The 16503-nt window shown below is 36.5% G+C and overlaps 1 pseudogene; it reads left to right on the top strand.

Moving 5' to 3' along the window:
- The first annotated feature begins 8994 nt into the window (after positions 1-8994).
- LOC129772359 (U4 spliceosomal RNA) lies at positions 8995-9114 on the top strand (annotated as a pseudogene).
- Positions 9115-16503: the final 7389 nt, after the last annotated feature.

The raw sequence follows: 16503 nt of genomic DNA, 5'->3' as shown, positions 1-16503 counted from the left end.
AAACTGTATATAATCGAGTCCAAAATTGTATATGATCGAATCACATATAATCGAGTCCGACCTGTATTAAGCACTGACTAACGTCCATTGGTTTGAGCAATTTAGGTGTTGATCAAATCAAAACTACGTAACACCACGCTCCATTTCAATATAGCGCGATGATATCCATATCGATTTTTTATACCACTGAGGTATTGTTTCGCTTCAGCTCTTCTTCGATAACTTCGACTAACTCAATTCCACTAACGAAGCCCTTGATTTCATTATTTGCTTTTCTTCAAAACTTAAGCAGCTCAGCCAGTTTACGTCAGTTTATGCTACAAAATGTCCGAGATAAGAATTGTCCGCGTGGACAACAGGGGGATGGGTATAGGAAATGTCCACGGAGGGGGAGGGGTGTCTAAAATAGTGCTTTTTCTGTTCACGTGGTATGTGGACCATGGTGTCTTGGATTTCTACTCCAGATTTGTTTCAGAAGTGCGATTTCCAGAACTAATAAAACATGCTCATTTTATCACTTCTTTGTTTGAATCCACAAATATTTATGAACAGCTATATGGATAGCGTGGTCGTGTAAAGTAACTTTGCATTCCAGCCGGCCTTGATTCGATCCCCATTGACGTTTCCTTTGGCACAATCCCAAATGAAAGAAGAAAAGAAAACAGTAAGAGATGTCTGCTCGCATACCATACAAACCATTTTTAAGCTTTTAAAACAGCTCATCATTTGCGCATTTGACTCTCATGCACAGGAAATGGCATCTTTTCTGCCAAAGATGAAATGTTTTCTGCCAACGCTAGTTTGGGTGCACATGGCTAATGATGCTTCAGCAGTTGTTCAGCAAATACGTGATAATATTGCACCTGATTATAAAATGAAGTTGGGAAGCGTTTTCTAAGAGTGAAAAGGAGCGCATGAAGGAGAACAATATCTATCTCGGTCTGAGCCGTGTATGTGGTAAACAAGCCCCGGGCAAGGGGATATGATCCGCGAGTCAAGATGTGCTACAAATTTAGCTGTCATTGCCAAACCTATCAAATTACTCGGCGAACTCAAGGCAAATCTATGGAACAAGGTGCGCCCATTCGCTAACTAAAAAAAGAATTGTTTTTTGAAAAAAAAATTTATGTGAAATGTAATGATCATGATGATCACAAGGGTCTGAATGATAATATAAAACGTAGAACCCTAGGTTGATCACTTGAAATGTAGTATTATATTATAATCAAATCAAAAATAAAAAGAAATAATTTAAAACGCACGTAAACGTAAACGTCATATTTAACTCGAAACAATCGTTAAATTCGTGAAAATTTAAAGAAGGTAGTTTTGAAATCTTATAAATAGTATGTAGATTTTTAAGTTATTCGATTACTTAAAACACGTAGTCCTGACGCTTACTTAGCCATTTGGTTGTATATTTCCAAATATTTTACAACACAATAATCACAAAAACTCACCATTATAATATAAAATCAGCATCAAAAACAATTTCAGTTTCATATTATTTCACAATTTTCGAGGAAACGTATTACTCTATTACATGGAATACATATTGAATACAGAAAAGTAAATTTTCATTCATTATTTTTTGTTCTAGAAGTGTGTTAATTTCGTCCTTAATTTCGTTTTCCAAATGGCGCAAATCATTATGGTGCCTTCAACGCAAAGACAATAAATGAAACGCTTGCAGCGTAAAACGTAATGAATATAATGAATATAGCAATGAGTATTTCATAAAGTATCAGTATATTCCACAAATTGTGCTCAATCGTCTTAATATACTTTTGTGTATTTTTTAAATGGCTGCAGAAAACCACTTCACGTTTTGACCCACCTGGTAGTATGTTAAGTGCCTTGTTTTACACCAGCTTGAGAGTTTGGCAGTTCTCGCGAGTGACAGTGGTCGCAAATTGCATTTGCGACCCGGACATGTTTGACGCTGTCAAATCCTATGTGCTAGTATACGGATGCCCTCAGGCTGGTGGTAAAGTATGCGAAAAGCTTATTTGTCTTTTGTTTCGCTCGCTCGTATTAATCTTATATTGCTGCACATGTATATTATACATGTTTATTATACAAATGCTTATGATGTATTTATGAGTCATGGCATTTCCTGTTATGTTATGTCCCATTTAATGTCATAAATCGGGATGACAAAACATGAGCTAAAAATCAATTTTGGGTGTAGCGTTGGCAGAAAACATTTCATCTTTGGAAGAAATGATACCATTTAGTGTGCTGGAGAGTCAAATGCGCAAATAATGAGCTATTTTGAAAGCTTAAAAATGGTTTGCATGTATGCGTGCAGACATCTCTTTCTGTTTTCTTTTCTCATTTCATTTGGGGTTATGCCAAAAAAAATCCTTACGACGTCAATGGAGATCGAACCAAGACCGGCTGGAAGACAAAGCTTTTTACGCTATCCACATGACTAATGATGCTTCAGCAGTTGTTCAGCAAATACGTGATAATATTGCTCCTGATTAGAAAATGAAGTTGGGAAGTGATTTCTAAGAGTAAAAAAGGAGCGCATGAAGGAGAATAATATCTATCTCGGTCTGGGCCGTGTATGTGGCAAAGTATGCGGAAAGCTTATTTGTCTTTTGTTTCGCTTGCTTGTATTAATCTTATATTGCTGTACCATGTATATTATACAAATGCTTACCAGTATTTGTGAGTCATTACATTTTCTGTTATGTTATGTCTCATTTAATGTCATAAATCGGGATGACAAAACATGAGCTAAAAATCAAATTTGGGTGTAGAGATGGATTATGGACAGCTCCAAGGTTTGAAGTTCTATAAGTCCACTGCCAGAGGAATTTAAGTTCAATTTCACTGACGAATTTACTGAAAGTTCTTGATTCAGCTAGAGATTTAAAGCTGTGGACATTTCTCGCATTTCTTTTCCCAAATTCTCGTCAGAAACAAGACAAGAGACTCGAATTTGTATAGAGAAGAGTGCCTGCAAAAACGTCACCTTCCGTTTATTGAGGCTTCCAAAGGTCCGGTGAGGTTTTGGCCTGATTTAACAAGCTGCCACTACAGTTCAGAAGTACTTCAGTGGTACCATGACAATGGGGTCGATTACATTGAAAATTACCTCAATGCTGCCAAAGTGTCTTGGAATGCTGAAGACATGGAGAGATCGTGGAATAAAATAGCCGCTGTGGTTGACCAACAAAGAGTTCAAATTTTGATGGAGTGTATCGGAAGAAAAGTACAGAAATTCCCCAAAACAGTAACGTAATATTTTTTTCAATATTTTATAAATAAACATATTAATAATAGATATATAAATTTTATAAATTATCCGCATTTTGATATCAACACATTTTTTTAATCTTTAACCAATCCCGGGATACAACTGATTTTGTGATTCCGGATTCTATATGTTCCAAGCTTTATTGTAGCACATATCGAATGGTTTTGTGTAAGATGCGTTTGAAAGACGTAATATGCGAAAGACGCAGTTCTATGTCAACACACAAGGATGGTCAATTGAGGGCCCTTAGATTTGAACTCACAAACGTTCGCTTGGTAAGCGGACGTGCAGCTTTTCGGCTACAAACAGTCCCCATTTCCAATGTTATCACTGGCCCAATTTTGACGAATTCCTTCAAATTTCCTCGGTGTTGTTTCATTCAGGTGATATTCTTTTGTAGCTAAGATGTTATCTTTGTGTTCTGTTTGGTCATATAATCTTTCAACGCATCTACGATGGGACAATAAGCAAAACGTAACCATAAATCATACGCATTGGGCTGATCGCCTATAAACGTGGCATAAAAACTTGTTTCAGGAACTCCGCCACCAACTATTCCGCGGTTGGAGTACGAGTGACGAACCTGTTTCTTTGTAACGAAGCAAAGTTAGAGATCTCACAAGTAAAAGTATATTCCTTTCATTGTCTCCTCCGTGGCAGATTTGACGAAGGGGCTAGTTATGTTGAGTGAGTGATGATTACGATTGATCTGTTCCCTCCGTTTGTTCGCGACCCTGTCCTCGAGATCAGGGCCCTATGGAACGGATCGCATGCACGAGAAAACCAGCAGTCAGTGATGATGCGCAGATTTTTTCGCGGTTTCATCCAGTCCCATTCGGAACGAGTAGTGCGTGATTGTTGTTGTTCTTAAATTTACTACCCGATGTTTTACTTCAACTTGTGACTTGAAGATGCCATTTTAGGGCGAGTTGAATAGAACTCAGGCTGCGTCGCACACATCGCCTCGAATCTCGCACACGATCAGATGTTTGACAGCAACCCGAGCCGGGCGGACACCGAATGCCATTAAAATTAATATAATGCTAAATAAAAAAGTTAATGAGTACGTATAGCAAGCCCGCAAAGGGGAGGAAAGAACTTTGCTGTGTTAAAATAAAATCCGAGCTCCATAAACGGAGAAGAAAAATGATGGTTGAGCTAGATTTTGGCAGGACAGGAGAAACCGAAACCAATCAATAATATCTGAGCGGAGTTAGGGTAGAAAGCTAAAAAATTATCTGTTGGTAAAAAAGTGGAATGTTGGTGGAACTAACATGAAGTTCAGGTGCTGGAACTAATATAAATTCCGTTTTCCAGAATTGTTTTTTTCCGTGAACACGTGATTATTTGCTTCTGTCTTGGTAACTTCAACATTTAGGCCACTTGAAGAAACATTTTGCCAATTCTATTTTGTGTGTTGTTTATACACTCGAAGCAGCCGTTGAATCCATTTTCTGCATAAATTAATTACGCTACGTTATTATTGCTCCACATTAATCAAACTGTCACCCGAACAGGCTGTGTACCTCACAGAGACCACTATCTCACATAGTTTACGGTGACATCTTCTGCACTTGACCACATTTTTCTGCTTTCGTTATCATCCCAATGGTTTAACACCAATGAGAAGTCGTAGAATCCCCACCTCCTCTGCCAGCTTCTTAAGTTTTAATTTCAACCAGTTCATGATTCTTCCTCCAATCTGGCTATCATCTTCTTCCACTGAAATGTTTCCTCCCTCCACCACTCACCGCCACCCGCTCATGGGTCCCCAAGCCTAGCGTGAACGATTACTCCTGAAGCATTTAGCCGATGACCGCAAACCGCTCCATCGACAGATAGAAATAAAACACATGACGCGCAAATCCACTACACCTGGGTTATAGAAGACCACCTCTGCCGCCTGGAAGGCCTCGCTAACCATACAATTATTGGCTCTTTAGTCGGAGGAATCATTTATCGGTGGCTTACTCAAGGGATTTAAAGTTTAATATCCGGTCGTTCACACGTCAAGGACACTCTAAATGCCATGTGATGTGATCGAATGATCGCCTCGATTGGAGACGCTGTGATGGAGTCGTTGGTTAGCTGATTTACTTCCAGTAACTTCCAGTTTTCTCAAATAGTTTGCTTCCAGATTTTCGGCCACGATGTGGCCTTGATTAGAATTGCAAAATTGATGATATTACCTGTGGGGCGCATCTCCGATCTATGAATAAGCTTAACTCGCTGTTTTGCAATGCAAATTCTATACGAGTCTGAAAGTTTCTGTGATTGCATCACTGGTGAGTGTTATAGGTATGCATTTTCATTCTGAAACATGTTTTCGAAACTAACCAGCAGTACCAGATGAAGAATGTTTATTTCGAAATGAATATGTATTATTCAGGTGTTACCAATTTTTTTGTTCTTCATAAATAGATTCGAGATTCAAAATTATCAACCTTTTTTACAAAAAAATCATGATTTTTGAAGAATATCTTTAATATTTTTTTCATAGTCTTTTCATAGCTCATTTAATAGTGTATTTAAAGTATTATGTTTCCTAAATATCTCAAAATTTCCCATCAATTTTCCCGAGCACCATATTTTTGTCAGTCACTTACTGACCCGACAAACTTCGTCCCGCCCCAGAGGAATTTTTTGTTATCACATTTACGTTTTCTTACTAAGCGATTGTTCATGGGTCTAATCGCAGAACTGATCATTGATTGATCTTCTAATCGAACCTTCACTATTCCCTCTTACTATAAATTTACTAGTACTTCTACCAAAACTCGTCATAATAATATCAAATTATTTTCAGACACAATTCTCATTTAATTTTTCACTTGCAAATAACATGTTCCTCCGTTACATGGAATATATGTTTGATACTGAAAATATAATAGAATGAAAGCTTACACATGTTTTACACATTACACAAAACATTTGGCGATCCGTTTTTATTTATATACAGCCATTCCATGCCAAACCGATATAGTGGTTCTCAGATTTTCGTGAAAAGTGGTAGTTTTGTTCTTTATCGCAAAACATTAGACCCGTATGTTTTTATTTTTTCAGTAGGATGACCATTTCCATTTTAGGGTTGTCCGGAAAATCAACTTTTTCCTCTTTTTTCCAAAAATGACTTTTTCAAAAATTCATAACTTTTGAACTACTAAACCGATTCAGATGATCTTTTTTGAAAAAATACTACACCAGAAAATTCGAATTCTGTTCTCGTTCTCAAAGTTGGTCCCGAAACCATGTAAGCTATAAAAAACTAATACAATCAATAATTACGAAATCAAAATCCATTTTTTTTCGCAAGCCTAATATTTTTCAAAAAAGACTATCAAATTGGCTTTAATTTTTTCTGTCGATCATCTGAATCGGTCCAGTAAATCAAAAGTTATGAATTTTTGTGTTGGAAAAAAGAGGAAAAAATTGATTTTTCGAACCATCGGATAACTTTAGAAAACCATAGCTCAAAAACGAAAAAACGCCTCCCTGGCTTCGACATATTGGGTTGGGGAAAAAGAAATGTCGTATATTGTCAATATATGGCAACACTTAAACATATCTTGTGTTGTACTTATCGCATCGGGTTATACTATACGGCTATTTAAAGACGACAATCTGTGCTACAAGTGTCGTTTGACAGTGTTGTGATTGTCCTTTTCAGTCTCAAGTTATAGCGCGTCAAAGATGGAGTCCACCAAGCAAGAAATTCGCCATATTTTACGTTTTTACTACCTGCGAGGTAAAACTGCAACGAAGGCGGCCGAAAAAATTCGTATAGTTTATGGACCCGATACTGTAACGATTCACACAGCACAGCGTTGGTTTGATCGGTTTCTTTCTGGTGTAGTGGCTGTCGAAGATACACACCTTACTGATAAGCCAATCGTCGTGGAAACCGATAAAATCGATAAAATCATCCAAGTAGACCGGCATGTGAGCACTCACTCGATTGGCCAGGAACTGGGTATAGACCATAAAACCGTTTGGAACCATTTGTAGAAGATAGGATTTCAAAAAAAGCTGGATGTATGGGTGCCACACGAGTTGACGCAAAAATATGTTTTACACCAACGCCTGCGATGCACTGCTGAAACGGAACGAACTCGACCCATTTTTGAAGAAGATGGTAACTGATGATGAAAAGTGGATCACGTATGACAACCTAAAGCGAAAAAAGTCGTGGTCGAAGCGCGGTGAGCCGGCCCAAACCATCGCCAAGCTCGGATTGACGGCCAGGAGGGTTTTGCTGTGTGTTTGGTGGGATTGGAAGGGAATCATCCACTATGAGCTGCTCAACTATGGCCAGACTCTCAATTCGGTTCTCTACTGTGAGCAGCTTGACCGTTTGAAGCAGGCGATTGACCAGAAGCGGCCAGAAATGATCAATAGGAATGGTGTTGTTTTCCACCAGTACAACGCTCGGCCTCACACATCTTTGATGACCCGCCAGAAGCTACGGGAGCTCGGATGGGATGTCCTATTGCACCCACCGTATAGTCCGAACCTGGCTCCAAGTGATTATCATCTCTTCCGGTCCATGCAAAACGCTCTTGGTGATACTAAGAGGCTTGCGAAAACTGGCTGTGGGCTTATAAGGGGGGGGGATAATGAAGTTGCCTTCTAAATGGCAACAAGTTTGCGAACAAAACGGCGCATATTTGACTCAAATTGGATAATTTTAAGTATGTTAAATAAAGCGTCAAATTTCGATCAGAAATACGACATTTCTTTTTCCCCAACCCTATATGTTATGTGAAAAATCCTCAGATTTCCAGAAAAAAATAAAAAATATAGCGTCTTTGGTCCTATGAAAACAATAAAAAAACGAATACAATCAATAATAACGAGGACAGAATTCGTATTTTCTGCAGGTGTAGTATTTTTTCAAAAAAGACCAGGTGATTGGCTTTAATTTGATATGTCGATCATCTGAATCGAATTAGTAGTTCAAAAGTTATGAATGTTTCGAAAAAAGTCATTTTTTTGGAAAAAAAAAAGAGGAAAAAGTTGATTTTTCGGACAACCCTAAAATGGAAATGGTCACCCTACTGAAAAAATAAAAACATTCGGGTCTAATGTTCAAAGATCAATTTCGTTAAGATACCCGGATACGGTATGTGACATGGTGCGAATAAACTGTTAAATGTAAGAAAGAAATAAACGCATTTTTAAATAAAAAATTTGAACGAATATTAAATTTTTCGTTTAGAATAAGTATCCAATTGAGCTTTGCGCAGTGTAGCTTTTGCGCATATTCTAATCGTTTGTTATAGTTCAGTTAGTTTTTTTTAATAAATATGATGTTTTTTCAAATATTTTACCTTTTTTTAAATTTATTTAGTAGGGAATAATGTTTATCAAGCAGGGACATAAATAAAATTGATGTCGAACATGGTGGCGAGTCGATTGCGAGAGAGAAAGAGAGAGAGAGAGAGAGAGAGAGAGAGAGAGAGTTAGCCATAGTGCAGAGAAAATGGGCGCTTCTCAAAGCATCCAAAGAAATGAAAGAAGGCTCGAAGAAGAACCCGCTAGACAAAATTGGGCTTTTTGGATTCGTCAAATCGTCAGTAACTAACCAAAATTATTTAAAAGGAAGGTGAGAATATTCTTTTTATTTTGATCGCTAAGCCCCTCCAATTACAGATTAGTAAGCCGACATAGAGACACAGTTCGGGTCTCTTGCTACTGCGAACTTTTCGGGATGACACAGTAGATAGTCACAATATCGTAACCAATGAGGTTATACCGAGGTGCGATTATTGCTAATTGAAAAAAAATCCTATTTAATAGTGTATGACAAGTGTTTCTACAAGGAATTTAGAACAGTTTTATTCTGAAAATGGTTTCATATTATTATTAATAGATTTTTGTGAGTGTATTGAAATAATTCGAATACTGGCCGAGTAAGAGTAAGAGTTACATGCAATCAGCAATCATTTATTGCTTATAACTGTCTTCAGGGATGGTAGTTAGAGAGACGGCACACTTACTTCACTACAAATCGAAATTTTTATGATCAGCGACACATTCACTAATTTGAAGACTCAACAACTGTTAGTCTAGGTGTAGAAGTGTTTTGTGCCTCATATATTCGATGTAATTCCATATGTTCCTGCATCAAAAAAATGTTTGGATAAAGACGAGACTGCACAAAGAACACCGAACTTACTTCGTATGAGAACATCTGTAAACGCTGGAGAGGTCGTTTTAACTATTTAGAAGAACATCAGAATAATTATCTGATTGCAACCTTTCTATACCCGAGGTTTAGGTCACACTATTTAGGTGTTCTCGGAACGTGAACTGACAGACAAAAAATCATTAAACGTAGTGGCACTCAGAGTATTATAGCGACTCCACGGAAATTTTTAAACGTGTTAGAGAAATCGTTCCTTATCGTAGTGGAAGGTATTTTTGTTCGAAAAGGAATGCTTATAAGCTTATATGCTTATATTAGTTACCTTTATTATCATTTGTTATACTGTCAGTCACCCATGACTAACGCGGTAGTCAACGTGTTAAAATCAACAAAATAGGGCGTATCGATTTTAGCAAGAGAAATCTTTGATAATTTATATCTCAAAAGATATGAGTCGTACCGAAAAAGTGTGTTAGAAAGAGCTGTAGAGTATTGTTGTTCAAGCGTAAAATAAATATACACTGAGAAAATAATTAGTACTCTTTTTTTATTTGCGAGAAAAAAATTATTTGTAATATCTAAAATATCTATTTTTTTATTTTTTTTATTTCGATGTTCCGAAAATTCAGAAAGAATTAGATGTTCCACAAAGTTCGTCAAAAATAGTTTTACCATCTTAGACTAATTTTTTAAATTTTCTAGATGACTTCTACTTTATACAAAAAAAAATTAAAAACAATACAATTTTTTTTTTTCATAAATAAAAAAAAGTACATGTTTTTCCCCTCGGTGTATATTTTTTTCACGTTTAAGCATCAATACGCTATAGTTCTTTCTAAGCCACCCTTTCAGAATGACGCTTGGGACTAGCAAATCATTCTCGTTGTGCAATTTTCGGTGATTCGAGCTTTAAATGGCCAATAACGACGCCGTCCACGTCCTTACAGTCACCAGGGGAAGGGAAGGAATGTTAGCCGCCCGAAGGCCAGAAGGGTCGCCTCTATAGCGTGGTTCCCTAGCGTTTATCATGGAGGGGATAGTTGTTAGTGGGGCGAGGTAAAAATCAGGATTCACTGCGTTAAGTGATGTGATTATATAAACGCGAATTGACGACCACTCTACGAGACGATAATCTGAAACTCTGATATTTCACTACACGCGGCAGAAATTATTTTTTGGTACTGCAATCGATACGCCCTATTGAAAAGTTACGCTTGGGTAAAAAAAAATCCCAATTGCTGTGGAAAACTCATATAGGGTTGGGGAAAAAGAAATGTCGTATTTCTGATCGAAATTTGACGCTTTATTTATTTTTATTTTTTATTTTTATATTTATTTTTTATTGTCGTCAATCTAAATTGTAAACCGATACATTCTTAATACTACTTAAAACTACTTACTTAAAACTAAAAATCTAAAGAGAGCTGGCTGGATAATTTGTTTGTTTAATTTAAAAGACGATTTTAACAAGTTACAGAATAATTTTTTTTTATTTATTTATTTCGTCAAACCAGCGTAGACTAAATATGCTGCCCAAATATTACAGTGAAATTTAACGATATCTTATGCTATTCAGATAGTCTTTGAGCATTGATCTTGACATGGTTACATCAATTGTTTCACTGTGTTCGTTACAGAGGCTCATCATACGATTAATAGGACTATATTTGGCATAATTCGTTCTTCGATAATCTATGTAAAAAATGTTAGGGTTTCTCAGGTTCCTAATCGGTGCGTAAAAATTCAGGTTTCCTAATATTTCTTCTGAGTCCACTCGTTGTGATATGATATCAATAATAAATAGAATCATGGCAGAGTTCCGACGTTCTTTTAGGCTTTTAATATTGATTAGCATACAGCGTGCTTCATATGGAGGTAGATGATATGAAGACCAGCCTAGTTTACGAAGTGCAAATAACAAAAATTGTTTTTGTACAGATTCAATTCTGTCTTCGTGTGAAGTTATGTAGGGGGACCATACAATACTACAGTATTCGAGAATTGATCTGACGTATGTAATATACAATGTTTTTATTGTGTATGGATCGTGGAAATGGTAACTAAAGCGTTTAATGAAGCTCAACATATTATTTGCTCTATGGATGATTGTATTATAATGATCCACGAAGGTTAGTTTCGAATCTAAGATCACACCTAAATCTCTTACTCGTTGACATCTACTGATGGGTTGATTACCCAGTATAACACCATTGTTCAATGGTGTTCTTCTTCTTGTAAAAGTAATCAAAGTGCATTTCCTAACATTGAGCTGTAATAAACTCTTAGTGCACCAATTATAAACTATGTCAACTTCATTTTGAATGTTTGAGAGTCTTCTTCATTCTTTATTTCCATATACAGTTTCATATCATCTGCGTAGATAAGTGCCTTAACACTGTTAAGAAAAACGCAAACGTCATTAACAAATAACATAACATTTAACCAACCCAATATTTCCCCCAAACTCAAACGGAATACAAACTTTCATTCGAATCAAAAATACGTTTTTACATTTTCCATTTTCAGGGTGATTTCATTTGGAATTGCTCCACAGAAACATTTCTCGTCCCCGAAAACCTTCACTTGTCAAATTTGGTTCCATTTCCTTGATTTGTTCTCGAGTTATGCAAAAATTTGTGTTTTATTTGTATAGCAGCTCCTCCTCAGAGATGTGGGAGGGGTCTCGAACCATCATAAGAGCCTTCCCCAGCCCCAAAAACCCCTACATACAAATTTTCATGCCGATCGGTGCAATAATGCCCAAGTCTATAAGAATCAGAAGGACAGACAGAAATCCATTTTTATATACAGCCATTCCATGCCGAACCGATAATGTTGTTCTCAGGTTTCCGTGAAAGGTGATAATATTGTTCTTTATCGCAAAATCGTATCGTTTTTTTTTCATTTTTTCATTATAGGGTGGTCTGAAAAATCAAATTTTCCCCTTTTTTTCCAAAAAAGATTTTTTTTTCAAAAATACATGACTTTTGAACTATTGAACCGATTTTGACGAACAACACATCAAATTGAATACACTAGTCCTGTTTGAAAAAAAATACTACACTTCCTAAAAAAACTGATGTTGTTTCCGTAATTATTGATTGTATTTGTTTTTTATAGTTTACATGGTCTCGGAACTCGCTATATATTTTTATGTTTTTTTTTTTTGAAAGCTGAGGCTTTTTACATAACATATCCAAAAATCAGAGATGCGTAATTTTTGTTCTTGAGTTATGTTTTTTCAAAATTAACCGATGGTCCGAAAAATCAATTATATCCCCTTTTTCCATTACAAAAAATCATAACTTTTGAACTACTGGACCGATTCAGAAGATCAACATATGAAATCAAAACTAATGAGCTATTCTTGTTTAGAAAAATATTGCACCTGGAAAAAATGGGTGGGTTATATCTATGATACAACCACAAGGATGACGTGGGACTTCCGTTGCCTTAGTAAGCATTTGTATTGTATTGATTAAATTACCGATTGAATGAAACAATTTTCGAATTCAATTGAGTTCAACATATTTACTTTGTAAGTAAAAAGTTTTAACAGTTGCCATGTAAGATCAATTCATGCATTGTAATAGATTATTTTCTTCGTTACAAGTAAATTTGATAACCGTCCTTTTACGTTTGATCTGATGTCTAGGACTTCCAAAATATGTGAACGGAGGAATTGTCAAACGATCATTGTATTTTACATTTTTCCTCTAAAATTATTGTAGCTGACGATTTTCCCAGGCTTCTCAGTTTAGAAGTACGTTTTAGGGAAACATATTCCGATCTGCAGAAAGACATACGAGTACAAAAGTACTCGAAGCTTGGATATATTTTCAATGCGGATTCCCCCAGGCATCTTTGTTTTGAAATCCATCTTAGGAAAACACATTTTGTTGGGAACAAAAATACCTTGCATGTATATTTGCAAAACGGATTTCCACAGGTACATTGATTTTACAGTCTGTGTTGGGGAAACCGTAAATCGGACCAATCAAAACATGGCAGTTAGGGCGTTTTCCCACGCTTGACATTTTACAGTTATTCAATTGTATATCTCATGGAAAATAACATTTTATTAGTGTTATAGACGCGTAGAAATATTTTCTATCAATTGATGCAAACATCTTTCTATTAAGAATTAAGTTCGAGTGTTAAGCATTCGGAATCTTTCATTTTTTTCTGCATGTTCTGTGTTTAGGTTTTCATTTCGCCCCCATACACTCCGGTTAGACGTAGTCCCTTGTCAAAAAAATTGAATTTTGTTTTCGTAGTTATTGGTTGTAATTGTTTCTTTCATATTTTACATGGTTTCGGGACCGTGGGCACCATAGTTTTTATATTTTTTTTCTTGAAAGCTGAGTTTTTTTCACATAATACATCCGAATATCAGAGAGGTGTGTTTTTGTTTTTCATTTTTGAGTTATGATTTTTCAAAGTTAACATGTTTTCAGTTTTCGTTCAATATTCCTATGGGACTATACTACATCTATGCGACTAGAATCCAACTTTCACGCAAGTGTGGTATTTTTTCAAAGGAGATCAACTGCAAAATGATATATCGATCATCTGAATCGGCCCAGTAGTTAAAAAGTTATGTTTGTTTTAAAAAAAGTCATTTATGGAAAAATGGGAAAAAATATTTTTCGTACCATCGGTTAACTTTGTAAAATCATAACTAAAGAACAAAAAATAACGCCTCACTGAATCTTGGATATGTAAAAAAACCTTAGCTTTTAAGAAAAAATATATAAAAATATAGCGCCCTTGGGAATTACGATATTCCGCCGAGTGGTTCCCTCGTCACGTAGAGGCATCCCAGTACTTGTGGTGAAGTGTAATTACAGGAACTGCTGCATTGAAGGAAATGGGATAATAGGCTTTAGAAACATTATCTCATTTGGAAACTGGCATCTCCGAAACTGAAAAAGACAGCCTTTGTTTGTGAAGCGAGTATTATAATGTGTTTTTGAGAAGGAAAAACGAATTCTAGAGTGAAAATTATGAATGAAAATTAGCTTTTCAGAATCAAATTAGTATTCTATGTAAATGAAAATCACTTTGTTTCTGCAAGTGGTGAAAAATGCTATACAAAAATTGTGTCTGAAATCGTTATTATATTATTTTAGTAATAATATCGGAAAATATAGAGAAAATAGGTTAAGTTAGGGTCAGAACTTCTTTTTTTAAATAAATCGTTTATTTTTACAGGCTCAGTTACATAAGTTTAAAGGAACCAAACTCCTCACTGTATTGTTACAAGTATATATGACATTTTTCCTTTATTCTATTGTTAGTAAGAAGGGATTTGATTTCTCGCGAAGGAAAAGTAAAAGGAGAATATTAGGATATAAGGACAATCACACACGAAGATCGATAACTTTTAGGAAGACATATATTTGGGACATGTAATCAAGGTCTAACCGAGCAAACACATCTCTCAACGGCACATTGGGCTGCCTTCCTCTGGCCCGAAGAGAGTTTTCTAAATTCGATCTGGCAACAAGATACTCCTCGCACGACCAAACAACGTGTTCGATGTCGTGGTAACCTTGGCCACAAGCACAGATATTGCTATCGGCAAGATTAAGAGCCTCCGCAGACTGCATACTTTTTATCGGCAGCGAATTCGATCGAGTTGGCCTGTTAGTACAAATACCGACCCAACTGAATCGGTGTAATGTGCGCGTATACATATCTCTCCATACTGATGAAATCGGCCGATCAAACTATCGGCTGTAAAATAATCTGCAGTTTGCGGGGCCCTAAAACGAAAGAGTAGCGCGTCTAACGAAGAGTGATTGGACATGAGTCGTGAGAAGGTGCGGATAAAGTCCCGACTCAAGTCCAGTCTTTGAACCATGGTTTGAGGCTAACCTTAGGGTTAATCGAGTGAAGCCACCGGCCCAATTCATCTTCGTTCCTGGCTGTCACGATATTGGGCCTGATCACGAACGTCACTTCACGGTGAAAACGAAGTGAATTTTATACGTTATTACGGCTGCCACCAAGGGCCAGCATTGAAAATCATGAGCATAGAAATCATAACCTAAAATTAAAAATGAAGTGCTCCGCGCAATTCTTTAGCTGTGATTTTAATTGCAAATCGTCAAGAAAGCTTCCGGATGGATATGGGTAAACATCGCTTGCCAAAGGAAACTATCCAACGTAATCAAATATTAACATATATGACCCCAAACATTAACCAATACGTGAGCCCCCTATGCTGCCTACGCTCAATTTGCATTGGATGGGATAGGGTTGCCAGAGCCCCGGTTGCCACCGTGTGTGTAGAATCCGGAAGAGTTCATCCGTCGTTATAACTTTGATGAACTCGGTGTTATTATGAATACCACGATACTGTCATGTCACGGAGATAAACAAGTATATTTGTCACTGGTGTTTTAGATGGTGAAAGCTAGTCACACGGAATCGAGTATGTTTAATTTCGTATTTATTTAGCTCTTTTGCTAACATTTTGAATCTTGTCTTGCTTTTTGGGTAAAAAAAGATGAACAAACAGCAATTTAGCCGCCTGGTGGCTTTTTAGAACACTGTCACGGCTGCCTATGCTTTCAAAAACAATAAACGGAAAAGTATTACATTCAATCAACAAGCATCGGCCAACGAAGAGAAGAGTTAGGGCTCTCCAACGTGAATATGTGAAAAGGTCCAACAAGAGAAAAATATTAAGGAATTATCAACATCGAGTTACTGTGCGGGAGAACTTGTTGATAACAAAAGAGCCCCAATTCGCATGTGTTATAAATTTACTCATGTTACGCTCGCGTATAATCAAAATTTTACTTCATATGCAAATACACCTTCTATTAATATTTATATTTGCAATTGTTCATCGGAACACATCGTTCATACATTTTACTTCAGTATTGCTCTTTTTTTTTTGTTTTTTTTTTCAAATGTATTCAAAGACTCGTGTCAATGAAGCGCCATACAGCCTGATAAGTGAATTGATCTATTTACGTGTGCTTTGCTCTTCTCTCACAAATACTATTACCCCATTTTTTACACGTGGGTTTACCTATACTACTACAATGGCTAGCTTCCACCTTCACCTCAAGGACTA

The sequence above is a fragment of the Toxorhynchites rutilus genome, chromosome 2 (assembly GCF_029784135.1).
Source record: "Toxorhynchites rutilus septentrionalis strain SRP chromosome 2, ASM2978413v1, whole genome shotgun sequence".
Taxonomy (NCBI): domain Eukaryota; kingdom Metazoa; phylum Arthropoda; class Insecta; order Diptera; family Culicidae; genus Toxorhynchites; species Toxorhynchites rutilus.
Note: the sequence above shows the minus strand (reverse complement) of the source record. Positions and strands in the feature narration are given on the sequence as shown.